Source organism: Astatotilapia calliptera, chromosome 23, assembly GCF_964374335.1.
Source record: "Astatotilapia calliptera chromosome 23, fAstCal68.1, whole genome shotgun sequence".
Lineage (NCBI taxonomy): Eukaryota > Metazoa > Chordata > Actinopteri > Cichliformes > Cichlidae > Astatotilapia > Astatotilapia calliptera.
In genome coordinates this window covers 19,301,335-19,320,881 of record NC_137443.1, presented here as the reverse complement: position 1 = coordinate 19,320,881, position 19,547 = coordinate 19,301,335, and the positions used below count along the sequence as shown (strand labels likewise).

The 19,547-nt window shown below is 45.5% G+C and overlaps 12 non-coding genes across 12 annotated transcripts; 6 read left to right on the top strand and 6 right to left on the bottom strand.

The window, feature by feature from the left end:
- Window positions 1-321: 321 nt before the first annotated feature.
- Window positions 322-404, bottom strand: trnas-uga (transfer RNA serine (anticodon UGA)). Its single transcript has one exon. It is a non-coding gene; the product is annotated as a tRNA-Ser (tRNA).
- Window positions 405-1,163: 759 nt separating this feature from the next.
- Window positions 1,164-1,235, top strand: trnaw-cca (transfer RNA tryptophan (anticodon CCA)). The gene has a single exon. It is a non-coding gene; the product is annotated as a tRNA-Trp (tRNA).
- A 2,295-nt stretch (window positions 1,236-3,530) lies between these two features.
- On the bottom strand, window positions 3,531-3,613 carry trnas-uga (transfer RNA serine (anticodon UGA)). The gene has a single exon. It is a non-coding gene; the product is annotated as a tRNA-Ser (tRNA).
- A 759-nt stretch (window positions 3,614-4,372) lies between these two features.
- On the top strand, window positions 4,373-4,444 carry trnaw-cca (transfer RNA tryptophan (anticodon CCA)). Its single transcript has one exon. It is a non-coding gene; the product is annotated as a tRNA-Trp (tRNA).
- A 2,295-nt stretch (window positions 4,445-6,739) lies between these two features.
- trnas-uga (transfer RNA serine (anticodon UGA)) lies at window positions 6,740-6,822 on the bottom strand. Its single transcript has one exon. It is a non-coding gene; the product is annotated as a tRNA-Ser (tRNA).
- A 759-nt stretch (window positions 6,823-7,581) lies between these two features.
- Window positions 7,582-7,653, top strand: trnaw-cca (transfer RNA tryptophan (anticodon CCA)). Its single transcript has one exon. It is a non-coding gene; the product is annotated as a tRNA-Trp (tRNA).
- Window positions 7,654-9,948: 2,295 nt separating this feature from the next.
- Window positions 9,949-10,031, bottom strand: trnas-uga (transfer RNA serine (anticodon UGA)). Its single transcript has one exon. It is a non-coding gene; the product is annotated as a tRNA-Ser (tRNA).
- A 759-nt stretch (window positions 10,032-10,790) lies between these two features.
- On the top strand, window positions 10,791-10,862 carry trnaw-cca (transfer RNA tryptophan (anticodon CCA)). The gene has a single exon. It is a non-coding gene; the product is annotated as a tRNA-Trp (tRNA).
- Window positions 10,863-13,157: 2,295 nt separating this feature from the next.
- trnas-uga (transfer RNA serine (anticodon UGA)) lies at window positions 13,158-13,240 on the bottom strand. Its single transcript has one exon. It is a non-coding gene; the product is annotated as a tRNA-Ser (tRNA).
- Window positions 13,241-13,999: 759 nt separating this feature from the next.
- On the top strand, window positions 14,000-14,071 carry trnaw-cca (transfer RNA tryptophan (anticodon CCA)). Its single transcript has one exon. It is a non-coding gene; the product is annotated as a tRNA-Trp (tRNA).
- A 2,295-nt stretch (window positions 14,072-16,366) lies between these two features.
- Window positions 16,367-16,449, bottom strand: trnas-uga (transfer RNA serine (anticodon UGA)). The gene has a single exon. It is a non-coding gene; the product is annotated as a tRNA-Ser (tRNA).
- A 759-nt stretch (window positions 16,450-17,208) lies between these two features.
- On the top strand, window positions 17,209-17,280 carry trnaw-cca (transfer RNA tryptophan (anticodon CCA)). The gene has a single exon. It is a non-coding gene; the product is annotated as a tRNA-Trp (tRNA).
- Window positions 17,281-19,547: the final 2,267 nt, after the last annotated feature.

The following is a 19,547-nucleotide window of genomic DNA, read 5'->3' as shown; positions in this document are numbered from 1 at the left end:
TCACATCAAGGTCAACCAAGAGTGACAGGACTGCAGCCTGTTTGAATTAATATGTGACTCAAAGTCTGTGCACATGCCACTGATCGACATCTCCCACCGTTTTTGTTTATAAAGCCTGGAGAGAAGAAGAGGGACTCTCCTTGGAGACAAGCACATTTTGTACATGAATGATTAGTATGTAAGTACAGTGGTGTGAACCGGTGATTGGAGAACTGTCAATCACTCAATGCTCCTGGGCACCGTTGCAACTTTTGTATATGAGCCCCTCCGACTAATTGCAACCTTATCTTAGCAGAAAAAGAAGCACCCGTAACGCATTTTCGCTGTGAGCAGGGTTTGAACCTGCGCGGGGAACCCCCCATTGGATTTCAAATCCAACGCCTTAACCTCTCGGCCATCACAGCTCCTCCACTTCACCTGCACCTTTTGGCCTGTGGTGAGAGATGCCTGCTCCCTGCTCCAACAGCGCTGGTTCTTTTGGAGATCATCACATGCCAGAACACTCCCTAGTCAGAAGTCACTTCTCTGGTAAATACCATTAACAGTCGTTGAAGAGACCATTGTGTGTGAAGTGTAAGGTCGTTTAGTCAGGTAAGATTTCATTCAAGGCTGACAGCACTGGTCTCCTACCCCCATGAATAGCATTTTGGTGCAGACGGCACAAGGAGCCTCTCCAGAGCAGCTTGTGTTTGAGACAGGAGATCATCACGTACAAAAGCACTCCCTTCTGAGCAATCACTTTTTAGGTGTGTGTGAGAGGAAGGTCTTTTATTTTTAGACACTGTCCAAGGACTTTGTCTTTCTCTGACAAGCATCAGTAACAAATATGCATTGTTAAGAATTTGTCTAGCTGGCTTGCAAAGCTCATCAGAGCGTGAGCACTGAATGACAGACACTATATTAGGCCTTTGATTGACTACTGCAAGCGCACTTCAAACCTCGATTTGTATTCTTTTCTCAAAGAGGAGAACCTTTCAAGTATAAAGAGAGATTCTACGTGTGCATGTTGACATGCATGGTCTGAAATGACATGCGTCTTTGGCACAACCTCTTTGCATTCACAAGTTGAACAACCTCCAGTTGCAGAAAAATTGCTTGTGTGGAAAGATGGTCTGGCTTCTCAGAGATTTTCAGAAGTTTTGAGCAGAGGGCCAGGTTTGTGGGACCTTGTGGCGCAATGGTAGCGCATCTGACTCCAGATCAGAAGGTTGCGTGTTCAAATCACGTCAAGGTCAGCCGAGAGTGAGGGGACTGCAGCCTGTGATTCCCTTCCAATAGGAGGTTTTTAGTTGCTTGTGGCATACTCGTCCGTCTGTCCAGAAATTCAGGTCCATGACTCATGACGTGTCTCCAGTGAGTTGTTGATGGTGTCAGTGAACACTGTAGACAACTGATCAGCACAGTGCCTCAGGGTGGATGGAGGCACCGAATTTGGCCCAGCTGCTTTGCATGGGTCCTGTGTCTTAGAGAGTCTGTTTACATCCCTTTCAAGTATGGAAAGAGGTGTGAAGGCACATGGAGAAATTTGTGAGCTTTACTGAGTGGTAGAGGTGATGGGGGAGCCGCAAGTGTTGACCGTCTGGGGAGGGGGCCCGGGTAGCTGGACGTTCCATTGTTTTCTGAAAGCACCAGGTGTGAATACATTGGATAGGTGTGAATAGTAGCTGAATTAGAGGGCTTCTGTAAATGGAACTGAATAAAAATGGCAAACAAAACACCCGCATGCTGCAGGTATACAGAGAGCAATGCCATGTGATACATGTAAACACATAGTTGAAAGAAGTAAAGACTGCACCAAAGAGAAACTCACAAAATTATTGTAAAGAAAAAAACATTCAAATATCAAGTATAAGTTTTTCATTCCGAGCAAACAAACAGTTTTGAATGATAATGAAATCTAAAAGCAGCTTCAGAGCTGGGCTTGGCATTCTGAAGCAAGCTCATCATATCCAGGATAGTTTTTCACTGTGGACAATGTCACTGTGTCCGCTGTGTTGGATACATTCAGATTTCGTGTCTAATGTCGGTGCTTGTGATTACAGACGGTATTACATCTCTACCGATAAGAACTACCATTGACAATCAGCGGAAAGTATTAAGAGCATCGAAGTGCATCAGCAGAGTGTGTTCGTGTAACAGAACGTCGATTTTAGTTAACTAAAGGTAAAATAAGGTTCATTGAAGAGAGTTCATGGGTTTATTTAGGAAGTAAACATACGCAACACCAAGTGTCAGTGTTTTCACGTCTAAGCGTTTACGTGACTATGCGACTCAGTGGCTCACACAATAAGCTCAGTGATTCGAGTTAGCAGCTAACGAGGAAATGGTTGGCTGACCCTAGCTTAAAATCTGTTGGGCCGCACACGAGACCTGACAAGCAGTCCAAGAAGCTCTGAAGCATTGAACGCCGAGGTGACAAAGATTTATAAAAGTCAGTGTTCAAACGGGTACCGTCCACCTTCAGAATTCCCACAGTTTGTTCATGCAAGATGTTATTGAAGGCCCACTTTTAAGCAGCGCTAGTCTTGTGGTACGTGTGGAGCAGAGTGGCGCAGCGGAAGCGTGCTGGGCCCATAACCCAGAGGTCGATGGATCGAAACCATCCTCTGCTAGGCTCGTCTGTTTTCAGGACGTACTAAACAACTGTGCTCCGAAAGGCTTGCTTACAAGTCTGGGATAGGTTTCCAGGAAGAAGCCATTCACCTTCCAAAAATTGGACAAAACAGACTAAACCCAGAAGTTGCCTAACTAAGAAGCAAATCCTAGTGAATATAACCTGTTCGCCACATCTTCTTCAAAGCCCATTCACTTTGTTACCTCAACAGCGTGACATCACCTGTTTGCAACACAAGAACAACAATGGAGGCAACGGTGTACCTGCTGCTAAAGTGACGGTAAACGGTTGGACCACTGTGTTGCTTTGGGTGTACCCAAATGGCTGGCTGTGTTTGCCGGGAGACCAGTGACCAGGTACTGCCGCCTAACTGAAAACCAAACGTAGCCAGAAAGGATTAAGATTTGTCATTCTAGCCTTTCTATAGCAGTGATAACAAGTAGCCCCCTGCAACAATTTTGATGTCTTGTGTGGAAAGAAGATGGATTGGCTTTGCAGAGATTTTCAGAAGTTTTGGGCAGAGGGGCAGGTTTGTGGGACCTTGTGGGGCAATGGTAGCGCATCTGACTCCAGATCAGAAGCTTGCGTGTTCAAATCACATCAAGGTCAACCAAGAGTGACAGGACTGCAGCCTGTTTGAATTAATATGTGACTCAAAGTCTGTGCACATGCCACTGATCGACATCTCCCACCGTTTTTGTTTATAAAGCCTGGAGAGAAGAAGAGGGACTCTCCTTGGAGACAAGCACATTTTGTACATGAATGATTAGTATGTAAGTACAGTGGTGTGAACCGGTGATTGGAGAACTGTCAATCACTCAATGCTCCTGGGCACCGTTGCAACTTTTGTATATGAGCCCCTCCGACTAATTGCAACCTTATCTTAGCAGAAAAAGAAGCACCCGTAACGCATTTTTGCTGTGAGCAGGGTTTGAACCTGCGCGGGGAACCCCCCATTGGATTTCAAATCCAACGCCTTAACCTCTCGGCCATCACAGCTCCTCCACTTCACCTGCACCTTTTGGCCTGTGGTGAGAGATGCCTGCTCCCTGCTCCAACAGCGCTGGTTCTTTTGGAGATCATCACATGCCAGAACACTCCCTAGTCAGAAGTCACTTCTCTGGTAAATACCATTAACAGTCGTTGAAGAGACCATTGTGTGTGAAGTGTAAGGTCGTTTAGTCAGGTAAGATTTCATTCAAGGCTGACAGCACTGGTCTCCTACCCCCATGAATAGCATTTTGGTGCAGACGGCACAAGGAGCCTCTCCAGAGCAGCTTGTGTTTGAGACAGGAGATCATCACGTACAAAAGCACTCCCTTCTGAGCAATCACTTTTTAGGTGTGTGTGAGAGGAAGGTCTTTTATTTTTAGACACTGTCCAAGGACTTTGTCTTTCTCTGACAAGCATCAGTAACAAATATGCATTGTTAAGAATTTGTCTAGCTGGCTTGCAAAGCTCATCAGAGCGTGAGCACTGAATGACAGACACTATATTAGGCCTTTGATTGACTACTGCAAGCGCACTTCAAACCTCGATTTGTATTCTTTTCTCAAAGAGGAGAACCTTTCAAGTATAAAGAGAGATTCTACGTGTGCATGTTGACATGCATGGTCTGAAATGACATGCGTCTTTGGCACAACCTCTTTGCATTCACAAGTTGAACAACCTCCAGTTGCAGAAAAATTGCTTGTGTGGAAAGATGGTCTGGCTTCTCAGAGATTTTCAGAAGTTTTGAGCAGAGGGCCAGGTTTGTGGGACCTTGTGGCGCAATGGTAGCGCATCTGACTCCAGATCAGAAGGTTGCGTGTTCAAATCACGTCAAGGTCAGCCGAGAGTGAGGGGACTGCAGCCTGTGATTCCCTTCCAATAGGAGGTTTTTAGTTGCTTGTGGCATACTCGTCCATCTGTCCAGAAATTCAGGTCCATGACTCATGACGTGTCTCCAGTGAGTTGTTGATGGTGTCAGTGAACACTGTAGACAACTGATCAGCACAGTGCCTCAGGGTGGATGGAGGCACCGAATTTGGCCCAGCTGCTTTGCATGGGTCCTGTGTCTTAGAGAGTCTGTTTACATCCCTTTCAAGTATGGAAAGAGGTGTGAAGGCACATGGAGAAATTTGTGAGCTTTACTGAGTGGTAGAGGTGATGGGGGAGCCGCAAGTGTTGACCGTCTGGGGAGGCGGCCCGGGTAGCTGGACGTTCCATTGTTTTCTGAAAGCACCAGGTGTGAATACATTGGATAGGTGTGAATAGTAGCTGAATTAGAGGGCTTCTGTAAATGGAACTGAATAAAAATGGCAAACAAAACACCCACATGCTGCAGGTATACAGAGAGCAATGCCATGTGATACATGTAAACACATAGTTGAAAGAAGTAAAGACTGCACCAAAGAGAAACTCACAAAATGATTGTAAAGAAAAAAACATTCAAATATCAAGTATAAGTTTTTCATTCCGAGCAAACAAACAGTTTTGAATGATAATGAAATCTAAAAGCAGCTTCAGAGCTGGGCTTGGCATTCTGAAGCAAGCTCATCATATCCAGGATAGTTTTTCACTGTGGACAATGTCACTGTGTCCGCTGTGTTGGATACATTCAGATTTCGTGTCTAATGTCGGTGCTTGTGATTACAGACGGTATTACATCTCTACCGATAAGAACTACCATTGACAATCAGTGGGAAGTATTAAGAGCATCGAAGTGCATCAGCAGAGTGTGTTCGTGTAACAGAACGTCGATTTTAGTTAACGAAAGGTAAAATAAGGTTCATTGAAGAGAGTTCATGGGTTTATTTAGGAAGTAAACATACGCAACACCAAGTGTCAGTGTTTTCACGTCTAAGCGTTTACGTGACTATGCGACTCAGTGGCTCACACAATAAGCTCAGTGATTCGAGTTAGCAGCTAACGAGGAAATGGTTGGCTGACCCTAGCTTGAAATCTGTTGGGCCGCACACGAGACCTGACAAGCAGTCCAAGAAGCTCTGAAGCATTGAACGCCGAGGTGACAAAGATTTATAAAAGTCAGTGTTCAAACGGGTACCGTCCACCTTCAGAATTCCCACAGTTTGTTCATGCAAGATGTTATTGAAGGCCCACTTTTAAGCAGCGCTAGTCTTGTGGTACGTGTGGAGCAGAGTGGCGCAGCGGAAGCGTGCTGGGCCCATAACCCAGAGGGCGATGGATCGAAACCATCCTCTGCTAGGCTCGTCTGTTTTCAGGACGTACTAAACAACTGTTCTCCGAAAGGCTTGCTTACAAGTCTGGGATGGGTTTCCAGGAAGAAGCCATTCACCTTCCAAAAATTGGACAAAACAGACTAAACCCAGAAGTTGCCTAACTAAGAAGCAAATCCTAGTGAATATAACCTGTTCGCCACATCTTCTTCAAAGCCCATTCACTTTGTTACCTCAACAGCGTGACATCACCTGTTTGCAACACAAGAACAACAATGGAGGCAACGGTGTACCTGCTGCTAAAGTGACGGTAAACGGTTGGACCACTGTGTTGCTTTGGGTGTACCCAAATGGCTGGCTGTGTTTGCCGGGAGACCAGTGACCAGGTACTGCCGCCTAACTGAAAACCAAACGTAGCCAGAAAGGATTAAGATTTGTCATTCTAGCCTTTCTATAGCAGTGATAACAAGTAGCCCCCTGCAACAATTTTGATGTCTTGTGTGGAAAGAAGATGGATTGGCTTTGCAGAGATTTTCAGAAGTTTTGGGCAGAGGGGCAGGTTTGTGGGACCTTGTGGGGCAATGGTAGCGCATCTGACTCCAGATCAGAAGCTTGCGTGTTCAAATCACATCAAGGTCAACCAAGAGTGACAGGACTGCAGCCTGTTTGAATTAATATGTGACTCAAAGTCTGTGCACATGCCACTGATCGACATCTCCCACCGTTTTTGTTTATAAAGCCTGGAGAGAAGAAGAGGGACTCTCCTTGGAGACAAGCACATTTTGTACATGAATGATTAGTATGTAAGTACAGTGGTGTGAACCGGTGATTGGAGAACTGTCAATCACTCAATGCTCCTGGGCACCGTTGCAACTTTTGTATATGAGCCCCTCCGACTAATTGCAACCTTATCTTAGCAGAAAAAGAAGCACCCGTAACGCATTTTCGCTGTGAGCAGGGTTTGAACCTGCGCGGGGAACCCCCCATTGGATTTCAAATCCAACGCCTTAACCTCTCGGCCATCACAGCTCCTCCACTTCACCTGCACCTTTTGGCCTGTGGTGAGAGATGCCTGCTCCCTGCTCCAACAGCGCTGGTTCTTTTGGAGATCATCACATGCCAGAACACTCCCTAGTCAGAAGTCACTTCTCTGGTAAATACCATTAACAGTCGTTGAAGAGACCATTGTGTGTGAAGTGTAAGGTCGTTTAGTCAGGTAAGATTTCATTCAAGGCTGACAGCACTGGTCTCCTACCCCCATGAATAGCATTTTGGTGCAGACGGCACAAGGAGCCTCTCCAGAGCAGCTTGTGTTTGAGACAGGAGATCATCACGTACAAAAGCACTCCCTTCTGAGCAATCACTTTTTAGGTGTGTGTGAGAGGAAGGTCTTTTATTTTTAGACACTGTCCAAGGACTTTGTCTTTCTCTGACAAGCATCAGTAACAAATATGCATTGTTAAGAATTTGTCTAGCTGGCTTGCAAAGCTCATCAGAGCGTGAGCACTGAATGACAGACACTATATTAGGCCTTTGATTGACTACTGCAAGCGCACTTCAAACCTCGATTTGTATTCTTTTCTCAAAGAGGAGAACCTTTCAAGTATAAAGAGAGATTCTACGTGTGCATGTTGACATGCATGGTCTGAAATGACATGCGTCTTTGGCACAACCTCTTTGCATTCACAAGTTGAACAACCTCCAGTTGCAGAAAAATTGCTTGTGTGGAAAGATGGTCTGGCTTCTCAGAGATTTTCAGAAGTTTTGAGCAGAGGGCCAGGTTTGTGGGACCTTGTGGCGCAATGGTAGCGCATCTGACTCCAGATCAGAAGGTTGCGTGTTCAAATCACGTCAAGGTCAGCCGAGAGTGAGGGGACTGCAGCCTGTGATTCCCTTCCAATAGGAGGTTTTTAGTTGCTTGTGGCATACTCGTCCGTCTGTCCAGAAATTCAGGTCCATGACTCATGACGTGTCTCCAGTGAGTTGTTGATGGTGTCAGTGAACACTGTAGACAACTGATCAGCACAGTGCCTCAGGGTGGATGGAGGCACCGAATTTGGCCCAGCTGCTTTGCATGGGTCCTGTGTCTTAGAGAGTCTGTTTACATCCCTTTCAAGTATGGAAAGAGGTGTGAAGGCACATGGAGAAATTTGTGAGCTTTACTGAGTGGTAGAGGTGATGGGGGAGCCGCAAGTGTTGACCGTCTGGGGAGGGGGCCCGGGTAGCTGGACGTTCCATTGTTTTCTGAAAGCACCAGGTGTGAATACATTGGATAGGTGTGAATAGTAGCTGAATTAGAGGGCTTCTGTAAATGGAACTGAATAAAAATGGCAAACAAAACACCCGCATGCTGCAGGTATACAGAGAGCAATGCCATGTGATACATGTAAACACATAGTTGAAAGAAGTAAAGACTGCACCAAAGAGAAACTCACAAAATTATTGTAAAGAAAAAAACATTCAAATATCAAGTATAAGTTTTTCATTCCGAGCAAACAAACAGTTTTGAATGATAATGAAATCTAAAAGCAGCTTCAGAGCTGGGCTTGGCATTCTGAAGCAAGCTCATCATATCCAGGATAGTTTTTCACTGTGGACAATGTCACTGTGTCCGCTGTGTTGGATACATTCAGATTTCGTGTCTAATGTCGGTGCTTGTGATTACAGACGGTATTACATCTCTACCGATAAGAACTACCATTGACAATCAGCGGAAAGTATTAAGAGCATCGAAGTGCATCAGCAGAGTGTGTTCGTGTAACAGAACGTCGATTTTAGTTAACTAAAGGTAAAATAAGGTTCATTGAAGAGAGTTCATGGGTTTATTTAGGAAGTAAACATACGCAACACCAAGTGTCAGTGTTTTCACGTCTAAGCGTTTACGTGACTATGCGACTCAGTGGCTCACACAATAAGCTCAGTGATTCGAGTTAGCAGCTAACGAGGAAATGGTTGGCTGACCCTAGCTTAAAATCTGTTGGGCCGCACACGAGACCTGACAAGCAGTCCAAGAAGCTCTGAAGCATTGAACGCCGAGGTGACAAAGATTTATAAAAGTCAGTGTTCAAACGGGTACCGTCCACCTTCAGAATTCCCACAGTTTGTTCATGCAAGATGTTATTGAAGGCCCACTTTTAAGCAGCGCTAGTCTTGTGGTACGTGTGGAGCAGAGTGGCGCAGCGGAAGCGTGCTGGGCCCATAACCCAGAGGTCGATGGATCGAAACCATCCTCTGCTAGGCTCGTCTGTTTTCAGGACGTACTAAACAACTGTGCTCCGAAAGGCTTGCTTACAAGTCTGGGATAGGTTTCCAGGAAGAAGCCATTCACCTTCCAAAAATTGGACAAAACAGACTAAACCCAGAAGTTGCCTAACTAAGAAGCAAATCCTAGTGAATATAACCTGTTCGCCACATCTTCTTCAAAGCCCATTCACTTTGTTACCTCAACAGCGTGACATCACCTGTTTGCAACACAAGAACAACAATGGAGGCAACGGTGTACCTGCTGCTAAAGTGACGGTAAACGGTTGGACCACTGTGTTGCTTTGGGTGTACCCAAATGGCTGGCTGTGTTTGCCGGGAGACCAGTGACCAGGTACTGCCGCCTAACTGAAAACCAAACGTAGCCAGAAAGGATTAAGATTTGTCATTCTAGCCTTTCTATAGCAGTGATAACAAGTAGCCCCCTGCAACAATTTTGATGTCTTGTGTGGAAAGAAGATGGATTGGCTTTGCAGAGATTTTCAGAAGTTTTGGGCAGAGGGGCAGGTTTGTGGGACCTTGTGGGGCAATGGTAGCGCATCTGACTCCAGATCAGAAGCTTGCGTGTTCAAATCACATCAAGGTCAACCAAGAGTGACAGGACTGCAGCCTGTTTGAATTAATATGTGACTCAAAGTCTGTGCACATGCCACTGATCGACATCTCCCACCGTTTTTGTTTATAAAGCCTGGAGAGAAGAAGAGGGACTCTCCTTGGAGACAAGCACATTTTGTACATGAATGATTAGTATGTAAGTACAGTGGTGTGAACCGGTGATTGGAGAACTGTCAATCACTCAATGCTCCTGGGCACCGTTGCAACTTTTGTATATGAGCCCCTCCGACTAATTGCAACCTTATCTTAGCAGAAAAAGAAGCACCCGTAACGCATTTTTGCTGTGAGCAGGGTTTGAACCTGCGCGGGGAACCCCCCATTGGATTTCAAATCCAACGCCTTAACCTCTCGGCCATCACAGCTCCTCCACTTCACCTGCACCTTTTGGCCTGTGGTGAGAGATGCCTGCTCCCTGCTCCAACAGCGCTGGTTCTTTTGGAGATCATCACATGCCAGAACACTCCCTAGTCAGAAGTCACTTCTCTGGTAAATACCATTAACAGTCGTTGAAGAGACCATTGTGTGTGAAGTGTAAGGTCGTTTAGTCAGGTAAGATTTCATTCAAGGCTGACAGCACTGGTCTCCTACCCCCATGAATAGCATTTTGGTGCAGACGGCACAAGGAGCCTCTCCAGAGCAGCTTGTGTTTGAGACAGGAGATCATCACGTACAAAAGCACTCCCTTCTGAGCAATCACTTTTTAGGTGTGTGTGAGAGGAAGGTCTTTTATTTTTAGACACTGTCCAAGGACTTTGTCTTTCTCTGACAAGCATCAGTAACAAATATGCATTGTTAAGAATTTGTCTAGCTGGCTTGCAAAGCTCATCAGAGCGTGAGCACTGAATGACAGACACTATATTAGGCCTTTGATTGACTACTGCAAGCGCACTTCAAACCTCGATTTGTATTCTTTTCTCAAAGAGGAGAACCTTTCAAGTATAAAGAGAGATTCTACGTGTGCATGTTGACATGCATGGTCTGAAATGACATGCGTCTTTGGCACAACCTCTTTGCATTCACAAGTTGAACAACCTCCAGTTGCAGAAAAATTGCTTGTGTGGAAAGATGGTCTGGCTTCTCAGAGATTTTCAGAAGTTTTGAGCAGAGGGCCAGGTTTGTGGGACCTTGTGGCGCAATGGTAGCGCATCTGACTCCAGATCAGAAGGTTGCGTGTTCAAATCACGTCAAGGTCAGCCGAGAGTGAGGGGACTGCAGCCTGTGATTCCCTTCCAATAGGAGGTTTTTAGTTGCTTGTGGCATACTCGTCCATCTGTCCAGAAATTCAGGTCCATGACTCATGACGTGTCTCCAGTGAGTTGTTGATGGTGTCAGTGAACACTGTAGACAACTGATCAGCACAGTGCCTCAGGGTGGATGGAGGCACCGAATTTGGCCCAGCTGCTTTGCATGGGTCCTGTGTCTTAGAGAGTCTGTTTACATCCCTTTCAAGTATGGAAAGAGGTGTGAAGGCACATGGAGAAATTTGTGAGCTTTACTGAGTGGTAGAGGTGATGGGGGAGCCGCAAGTGTTGACCGTCTGGGGAGGGGGCCCGGGTAGCTGGACGTTCCATTGTTTTCTGAAAGCACCAGGTGTGAATACATTGGATAGGTGTGAATAGTAGCTGAATTAGAGGGCTTCTGTAAATGGAACTGAATAAAAATGGCAAACAAAACACCCACATGCTGCAGGTATACAGAGAGCAATGCCATGTGATACATGTAAACACATAGTTGAAAGAAGTAAAGACTGCACCAAAGAGAAACTCACAAAATGATTGTAAAGAAAAAAACATTCAAATATCAAGTATAAGTTTTTCATTCCGAGCAAACAAACAGTTTTGAATGATAATGAAATCTAAAAGCAGCTTCAGAGCTGGGCTTGGCATTCTGAAGCAAGCTCATCATATCCAGGATAGTTTTTCACTGTGGACAATGTCACTGTGTCCGCTGTGTTGGATACATTCAGATTTCGTGTCTAATGTCGGTGCTTGTGATTACAGACGGTATTACATCTCTACCGATAAGAACTACCATTGACAATCAGTGGGAAGTATTAAGAGCATCGAAGTGCATCAGCAGAGTGTGTTCGTGTAACAGAACGTCGATTTTAGTTAACGAAAGGTAAAATAAGGTTCATTGAAGAGAGTTCATGGGTTTATTTAGGAAGTAAACATACGCAACACCAAGTGTCAGTGTTTTCACGTCTAAGCGTTTACGTGACTATGCGACTCAGTGGCTCACACAATAAGCTCAGTGATTCGAGTTAGCAGCTAACGAGGAAATGGTTGGCTGACCCTAGCTTGAAATCTGTTGGGCCGCACACGAGACCTGACAAGCAGTCCAAGAAGCTCTGAAGCATTGAACGCCGAGGTGACAAAGATTTATAAAAGTCAGTGTTCAAACGGGTACCGTCCACCTTCAGAATTCCCACAGTTTGTTCATGCAAGATGTTATTGAAGGCCCACTTTTAAGCAGCGCTAGTCTTGTGGTACGTGTGGAGCAGAGTGGCGCAGCGGAAGCGTGCTGGGCCCATAACCCAGAGGTCGATGGATCGAAACCATCCTCTGCTAGGCTCGTCTGTTTTCAGGACGTACTAAACAACTGTTCTCCGAAAGGCTTGCTTACAAGTCTGGGATGGGTTTCCAGGAAGAAGCCATTCACCTTCCAAAAATTGGACAAAACAGACTAAACCCAGAAGTTGCCTAACTAAGAAGCAAATCCTAGTGAATATAACCTGTTCGCCACATCTTCTTCAAAGCCCATTCACTTTGTTACCTCAACAGCGTGACATCACCTGTTTGCAACACAAGAACAACAATGGAGGCAACGGTGTACCTGCTGCTAAAGTGACGGTAAACGGTTGGACCACTGTGTTGCTTTGGGTGTACCCAAATGGCTGGCTGTGTTTGCCGGGAGACCAGTGACCAGGTACTGCCGCCTAACTGAAAACCAAACGTAGCCAGAAAGGATTAAGATTTGTCATTCTAGCCTTTCTATAGCAGTGATAACAAGTAGCCCCCTGCAACAATTTTGATGTCTTGTGTGGAAAGAAGATGGATTGGCTTTGCAGAGATTTTCAGAAGTTTTGGGCAGAGGGGCAGGTTTGTGGGACCTTGTAGGGCAATGGTAGCGCATCTGACTCCAGATCAGAAGCTTGCGTGTTCAAATCACATCAAGGTCAACCAAGAGTGACAGGACTGCAGCCTGTTTGAATTAATATGTGACTCAAAGTCTGTGCACATGCCACTGATCGACATCTCCCACCGTTTTTGTTTATAAAGCCTGGAGAGAAGAAGAGGGACTCTCCTTGGAGACAAGCACATTTTGTACATGAATGATTAGTATGTAAGTACAGTGGTGTGAACCGGTGATTGGAGAACTGTCAATCACTCAATGCTCCTGGGCACCGTTGCAACTTTTGTATATGAGCCCCTCCGACTAATTGCAACCTTATCTTAGCAGAAAAAGAAGCACCCGTAACGCATTTTCGCTGTGAGCAGGGTTTGAACCTGCGCGGGGAACCCCCCATTGGATTTCAAATCCAACGCCTTAACCTCTCGGCCATCACAGCTCCTCCACTTCACCTGCACCTTTTGGCCTGTGGTGAGAGATGCCTGCTCCCTGCTCCAACAGCGCTGGTTCTTTTGGAGATCATCACATGCCAGAACACTCCCTAGTCAGAAGTCACTTCTCTGGTAAATACCATTAACAGTCGTTGAAGAGACCATTGTGTGTGAAGTGTAAGGTCGTTTAGTCAGGTAAGATTTCATTCAAGGCTGACAGCACTGGTCTCCTACCCCCATGAATAGCATTTTGGTGCAGACGGCACAAGGAGCCTCTCCAGAGCAGCTTGTGTTTGAGACAGGAGATCATCACGTACAAAAGCACTCCCTTCTGAGCAATCACTTTTTAGGTGTGTGTGAGAGGAAGGTCTTTTATTTTTAGACACTGTCCAAGGACTTTGTCTTTCTCTGACAAGCATCAGTAACAAATATGCATTGTTAAGAATTTGTCTAGCTGGCTTGCAAAGCTCATCAGAGCGTGAGCACTGAATGACAGACACTATATTAGGCCTTTGATTGACTACTGCAAGCGCACTTCAAACCTCGATTTGTATTCTTTTCTCAAAGAGGAGAACCTTTCAAGTATAAAGAGAGATTCTACGTGTGCATGTTGACATGCATGGTCTGAAATGACATGCGTCTTTGGCACAACCTCTTTGCATTCACAAGTTGAACAACCTCCAGTTGCAGAAAAATTGCTTGTGTGGAAAGATGGTCTGGCTTCTCAGAGATTTTCAGAAGTTTTGAGCAGAGGGCCAGGTTTGTGGGACCTTGTGGCGCAATGGTAGCGCATCTGACTCCAGATCAGAAGGTTGCGTGTTCAAATCACGTCAAGGTCAGCCGAGAGTGAGGGGACTGCAGCCTGTGATTCCCTTCCAATAGGAGGTTTTTAGTTGCTTGTGGCATACTCGTCCGTCTGTCCAGAAATTCAGGTCCATGACTCATGACGTGTCTCCAGTGAGTTGTTGATGGTGTCAGTGAACACTGTAGACAACTGATCAGCACAGTGCCTCAGGGTGGATGGAGGCACCGAATTTGGCCCAGCTGCTTTGCATGGGTCCTGTGTCTTAGAGAGTCTGTTTACATCCCTTTCAAGTATGGAAAGAGGTGTGAAGGCACATGGAGAAATTTGTGAGCTTTACTGAGTGGTAGAGGTGATGGGGGAGCCGCAAGTGTTGACCGTCTGGGGAGGGGGCCCGGGTAGCTGGACGTTCCATTGTTTTCTGAAAGCACCAGGTGTGAATACATTGGATAGGTGTGAATAGTAGCTGAATTAGAGGGCTTCTGTAAATGGAACTGAATAAAAATGGCAAACAAAACACCCGCATGCTGCAGGTATACAGAGAGCAATGCCATGTGATACATGTAAACACATAGTTGAAAGAAGTAAAGACTGCACCAAAGAGAAACTCACAAAATTATTGTAAAGAAAAAAACATTCAAATATCAAGTATAAGTTTTTCATTCCGAGCAAACAAACAGTTTTGAATGATAATGAAATCTAAAAGCAGCTTCAGAGCTGGGCTTGGCATTCTGAAGCAAGCTCATCATATCCAGGATAGTTTTTCACTGTGGACAATGTCACTGTGTCCGCTGTGTTGGATACATTCAGATTTCGTGTCTAATGTCGGTGCTTGTGATTACAGACGGTATTACATCTCTACCGATAAGAACTACCATTGACAATCAGCGGAAAGTATTAAGAGCATCGAAGTGCATCAGCAGAGTGTGTTCGTGTAACAGAACGTCGATTTTAGTTAACTAAAGGTAAAATAAGGTTCATTGAAGAGAGTTCATGGGTTTATTTAGGAAGTAAACATACGCAACACCAAGTGTCAGTGTTTTCACGTCTAAGCGTTTACGTGACTATGCGACTCAGTGGCTCACACAATAAGCTCAGTGATTCGAGTTAGCAGCTAACGAGGAAATGGTTGGCTGACCCTAGCTTAAAATCTGTTGGGCCGCACACGAGACCTGACAAGCAGTCCAAGAAGCTCTGAAGCATTGAACGCCGAGGTGACAAAGATTTATAAAAGTCAGTGTTCAAACGGGTACCGTCCACCTTCAGAATTCCCACAGTTTGTTCATGCAAGATGTTATTGAAGGCCCACTTTTAAGCAGCGCTAGTCTTGTGGTACGTGTGGAGCAGAGTGGCGCAGCGGAAGCGTGCTGGGCCCATAACCCAGAGGTCGATGGATCGAAACCATCCTCTGCTAGGCTCGTCTGTTTTCAGGACGTACTAAACAACTGTGCTCCGAAAGGCTTGCTTACAAGTCTGGGATAGGTTTCCAGGAAGAAGCCATTCACCTTCCAAAAATTGGACAAAACAGACTAAACCCAGAAGTTGCCTAACTAAGAAGCAAATCCTAGTGAATATAACCTGTTCGCCACATCTTCTTCAAAGCCCATTCACTTTGTTACCTCAACAGCGTGACATCACCTGTTTGCAACACAAGAACAACAATGGAGGCAACGGTGTACCTGCTGCTAAAGTGACGGTAAACGGTTGGACCACTGTGTTGCTTTGGGTGTACCCAAATGGCTGGCTGTGTTTGCCGGGAGACCAGTGACCAGGTACTGCCGCCTAACTGAAAACCAAACGTAGCCAGAAAGGATTAAGATTTGTCATTCTAGCCTTTCTATAGCAGTGATAACAAGTAGCCCCCTGCAACAATTTTGATGTCTTGTGTGGAAAGAAGATGGATTGGCTTTGCAGAGATTTTCAGAAGTTTTGGGCAGAGGGGCAGGTTTGTGGGACCTTGTAGGGCAATGGTAGCGCATCTGACTCCAGATCAGAAGCTTGCGTGTTCAAATCACATCAAGGTCAACCAAGAGTGACAGGACTGCAGCCTGTTTGAATTAATATGTGACTCAAAGTCTGTGCACATGCCACTGATCGACATCTCCCACCGTTTTTGTTTATAAAGCCTGGAGAGAAGAAGAGGGACTCTCCTTGGAGACAAGCACATTTTGTACATGAATGATTAGTATGTAAGTACAGTGGTGTGAACCGGTGATTGGAGAACTGTCAATCACTCAATGCTCCTGGGCACCGTTGCAACTTTTGTATATGAGCCCCTCCGACTAATTGCAACCTTATCTTAGCAGAAAAAGAAGCACCCGTAACCCATTTTCGCTGTGAGCAGGGTTTGAACCTGCGCGGGGAACCCCCCATTGGAATTCAAATCTAACGCCTTAACCTCTCGGCCATCACAGCTCCTCCACTTCACCTGCACCTTTTGGCCTGTGGTGAGAGATGCCTGCTCCCTGCTCCAACAGCGCTGGTTCTTTTGGAGATCATCACATGCCAGAACACTCCCTAGTCAGAAGTCACTTCTCTGGTAAATACCATTAACAGTCGTTGAAGAGACCATTGTGTGTGAAGTGTAAGGTCGTTTAGTCAGGTAAGATTTCATTCAAGGCTGACAGCACTGGTCTCCTACCCCCATGAATAGCATTTTGGTGCAGACGGCACAAGGAGCCTCTCCAGAGCAGCTTGTGTTTGAGACAGGAGATCATCACGTACAAAAGCACTCCCTTCTGAGCAATCACTTTTTAGGTGTGTGTGAGAGGAAGGTCTTTTATTTTTAGACACTGTCCAAGGACTTTGTCTTTCTCTGACAAGCATCAGTAACAAATATGCATTGTTAAGAATTTGTCTAGCTGGCTTGCAAAGCTCATCAGAGCGTGAGCACTGAATGACAGACACTATATTAGGCCTTTGATTGACTACTGCAAGCGCACTTCAAACCTCGATTTGTATTCTTTTCTCAAAGAGGAGAACCTTTCAAGTATAAAGAGAGATTCTACGTGTGCATGTTGACATGCATGGTCTGAAATGACATGCGTCTTTGGCACAACCTCTTTGCATTCACAAGTTGAACAACCTCCAGTTGCAGAAAAATTGCTTGTGTGGAAAGATGGTCTGGCTTCTCAGAGATTTTCAGAAGTTTTGAGCAGAGGGGCAGGTTTGTGGGACCTTGTGGCGCAATGGTAGAGCATCTGACTCCAGATCAGAAGGTTGCGTGTTCAAATCACGTCGAGGTCAGCCGAGAGTGAGGGGACTGCAGCCTGTGATTCCCTTCCAATAGGAGGTTTTTAGTTGCTTGTGGCATACTCGTCCGTCTGTCCAGAAATTCAGGTCCATGACTCATGACGTGTCTCCAGTGAGTTGTTGATGGTGTCAGTGAACACTGTAGACAACTGATCAGCACAGTGCCTCAGGGTGGATGGAGGCACCGAATTTGGCCCAGCTGCTTTGCATGGGTCCTGTGTCTTAGAGAGTCTGTTTACATCCCTTTCAAGTATGGAAAGAGGTGTGAAGGCACATGGAGAAATTTGTGAGCTTTACTGAGTGGTAGAGCTGATGGGGGAGCCGCAAGTGTTGACCGTCTGGGGAGGGGGCCCGGGTAGCTGGACGTTCCATTGTTTTCTGAAAGCACCAGGTGTGAATACATTGGATAGATGTGAATAGTAGCTGAATTAGAGGGCTTCTGTAAATGGAACTGAATAAAAATGGCAAACAAAACACTCGCATGCTGCAGGTATACAGAGAACCATGCCATGAGATACATGTAAACACATAGTTGAAAGAAGTAAAGACTGCACCAAAGAGAAACTCACAAAATGATTGTAAAGAAAAAAACATTCAAATATCAAGTATAAGCTTTTCATTCCGAGCAAACAAACAGTTTTGAATGATAATGAAATCTAAAAGCAGCTTCAGAGCTGGGCTTGGCATTCTGAAGCAAGCTCATCATATCCAGGATAGTTTTTCACTGTGGACAATGTCACTGTGTCCGCTGTGTTGGATACATTCAGATTTCGTGTCTAATGTCGGTGCTTGTGATTACAGACGGTATTACATCTCTACCGATAAGAACTACCATTGACAATCAGCGGGAAGTATTAAGAGCATCGAAGTGCATCAGCAGAGTGTGTTCGTGTAACAGAACGTCGATTTTAGTTAACTAAAGGTAAAATAAGGTTCATTGAAGAGAGTTCATGGGTTTATTTAGGAAGTAAACATACGCAACACCAAGTGTCAGTGTTTTCACGTCTAAGCGTTTACGTGACTATGCGACTCAGTGGCTCACACAATAAGCTCAGTGATTCGAGTTAGCAGCTAACGAGGAAATGGTTGGCTGACCCTAGCTTAAAATCTGTTGGGCCGCACACGAGACCTGACAAGCAGTCCAAGAAGCTCTGAAGCATTGAACGCCGAGGTGACAAAGATTTATAAAAGTCAGTGTTCAAACGGGTACCGTCCACCTTCAGAATTCCCACAGTTTGTTCATGCAAGATGTTATTGAAGGCCCACTTTTAAGCAGCGCTAGTCTTGTGGTACGTGTGGAGCAGAGTGGCGCAGCGGAAGCGTGCTGGGCCCATAACCCAGAGGTCGATGGATCGAAACCATCCTCTGCTAGGCTCGTCTGTTTTCAGGACGTACTAAACAACTGTGCTCCGAAAGGCTTGCTTACAAGTCTGGGATAGGTTTCCAGGAAGAAGCCATTCACCTTCCAAAAATTGGACAAAACAGACTAAACCCAGAAGTTGCCTAACTAAGAAGCAAATCCTAGTGAATATAACCTGTTCGCCACATCTTCTTCAAAGCCCATTCACTTTGTTACCTCAACAGCGTGACATCACCTGTTTGCAACACAAGAACAACAATGGAGGCAACGGTGTACCTGCTGCTAAAGTGACGGTAAACGGTTGGACCACTGTGTTGCTTTGGGTGTACCCAAATGGCTGGCTGTGTTTGCCGGGAGACCAGTGACCAGGTACTGCCGCCTAACTGAAAACCAAACGTAGCCAGAAAGGATTAAGATTTGTCATTCTAGCCTTTCTATAGCAGTGATAACAAGTAGCCCCCTGCAACAATTTTGATGTCTTGTGTGGAAAGAAGATGGATTGGCTTTGCAGAGATTTTCAGAAGTTTTGGGCAGAGGGGCAGGTTTGTGGGACCTTGTAGGGCAATGGTAGCGCATCTGACTCCAGATCAGAAGCTTGCGTGTTCAAATCACATCAAGGTCAACCAAGAGTGACAGGACTGCAGCCTGTTTGAATTAATATGTGACTCAAAGTCTGTGCACATGCCACTGATCGACATCTCCCACCGTTTTTGTTTATAAAGCCTGGAGAGAAGAAGAGGGACTCTCCTTGGAGACAAGCACATTTTGTACATGAATGATTAGTATGTAAGTACAGTGGTGTGAACCGGTGATTGGAGAACTGTCAATCACTCAATGCTCCTGGGCACCGTTGCAACTTTTGTATATGAGCCCCTCCGACTAATTGCAACCTTATCTTAGC